We start from the raw sequence: 2,500 nt of genomic DNA, 5'->3' as shown, positions 1-2,500 counted from the left end.
AGAGAGAGGGAAGGAAAGAGAGACAGAGAAGGTGAGTGAGAGACAGGAGGAGGGAGAGAGAGACAGAGAGATAGAGACAGAAAGGGACAGAGAGAAAGAGAGGGACAGAAAGGGAGAGAAGAGGGATAGAGAGAGGTGGAGAGAAAGAGAGACAGCGAGGAAGAGAGAGAGAGAAACAGAGAGGGCTTAGAAGGGAGAGGGGTGGAGATAGAAAGATAGGGAAAGAGAGACAACGACCGAGAGACGACGAGGAAGAGGGAGAGAGAGAATGAGTAATGTGGTCATTATGGGATGTTTCGGCTCATTAGAGTTTGAACGCTGATACGTATAATCCGGCATCCTTTTAATGAAGCTCCCTCTGTGCTGATTGGTCAGTTTTTAATTGGTCCAGCAGGAGGAAGGCGGACTTGGCCGGGACAGTCCTAGTGTACACCGGCTCCGGTCCAACGGTGATGAGATTAAGACAACACAGGTATCAGACTGTACTATGGACCACACACTTTAGCACAGCTGACATACCCTATATCCTTTGTTGCTATTACCGACTGTGTTTCGCACTATTACAACTACAGAAGCCTTTTGCAGCTACTTTCTCACTTTCTTTTCTTATACATGTACATGTATAAGGTACTCATATATATCTTATTTTTATTTATTTATATATGACGTTATGTTTTGCACTTTATTGTTGACTTTGGTGTTAGGAAATGTCTTGTCTTTTTCTGTTGTGCCTGTTCACTCCATCTCTTCCACCGTCGGATAGTAAAAAACGTATTTTAGATTCTTTGTGTGTCTGGTATGTGAAGAAAGAGACAATAAAGCTGACTTTGACTTTGACTATGACATAGATTAACAATAACAATATCGTAATCAGCTCGATTTAAATTGCACTTTCCCAGAAACTAAAAGATGCTTTACAGAGTGAACACAAAATAACATCATTTATAAGAACGTGTATTAGCAAAACGATGCAAAAGGGGGGAGGGAAGGGAAGGGAAGGAGGCCATCTGGTGAAAGCAGTCTTAAAAAGGTGGGTTTTCTGGGCCTGTTTAATGAAGGGAGTGTGTCAGCCTGACGATTGGGTTGGGGAGCCACTGAGAGGGTCCTGAGGGTCCTAGTCTAAGCACTTTTTCAAAGGTTGGCTTTTTATTTCTTTTGTATCTGTTGCTGGTTAGCATATTAAATGGGTACATATGCCAATATAAGATCGATAGTTTGTTAATTGATCATCATTGCGTGTGTGTGTTTGGATTCATCAAGTTAATATCATAACATTAACTTTGAAGGGCCCCTATAGTCCACTAGTTGGTACAGTGGACTGGAAGCTTGACCTACCCATCATGCATCTGGTTGTGATGCATGACATCACAAATGGGTGTATTTTTAAGTGGCTTGTGATGGTTTATCAGGATCTCACCTGGTGGTTAGATGGTGGTTAGCCCTTTAATACTTATAGAAGGGTGAAGCTCAGTGTGCAGACTTTCCTGGAGGGAATAGTTGATATTCATTGAGGATTTAGGAGAGTGATGGGGGAATTAATCTGATACAGAAGGGAAGGTCATTAGAAGGCATTAAAAATGAACGGAAATGGAGAAGTTGCATTCAAACACACACGCACACGCACACACACACTCACACACACACACACACACTTTATTTGCATATTCTGCCTCTTCCTTCTTTTTCGTTTGACAGACTCATCCGTCTTCTCTTCATTACTATTACCAGACAACAAAAGCACTCTCTTACCAATCTGTCCATTGTTTTCGGGATAACAACAATGTGTCCCAATCACAAGCCCCTGAATGGAATATCAAGTGAAGGCTGAAATTATTATTATTATTGGTTGTGTCACTGTTCTACTGGAGGGCATTCACTCTCTGAGCTTCACACTTAAACTTGGTCGTTTATTATCTCACAAAGCTGCCTGCTGGGTGAATTGGTGAATGATAAGTGTGTGTTTAGGCATGGGTAAATGGGAAAATACATGTGCCTGAATGGGTGAAGGACTGTGTGTGTGTGTATTTCATTGTGTGTGTGTGAGTGAGTGAGTGAGTGAGTTTGTGTGTATGGGAGAAGGAATGTGTGTGCGTGTGCGTGTTTGTTGTGTGAATGAATGAATGTGTTGCGTGAATGGGTGAATAAATGTGTGTGAATGGGTGAAGTGTGTGTGTTTGAATGGGGGAATGAGTGTGTGTGGTGTGAATGGGAGGAGTGTAGGTGTAATGTGATTGGTGCGGGTCTAAGGAATGCATTCATTCATTTAGTTAGACTGCCCGTGGTGGTTGAAGAAGCAATAAACACATGAATTAATGACAACATGAAGAGGAATAGGGTAACATGGTATATATACCACTGTCTTACCATCATACACACACACACACACACTCATATCTACAAACATCCTCTCTCTCAGATGTAGTCAATCTCTCTCTCTTTCTCACACACACACACTCACGGGACACACATATATGCACATGGAGACACATATATGTACAAG

This window comes from Pollachius pollachius (genome assembly GCF_949987615.1).
Source record: "Pollachius pollachius genome assembly, contig: scaffold_149, whole genome shotgun sequence".
In the NCBI taxonomy this organism is placed as follows: Eukaryota; Metazoa; Chordata; class Actinopteri; order Gadiformes; family Gadidae; genus Pollachius; species Pollachius pollachius.
Note: the sequence above shows the minus strand (reverse complement) of the source record.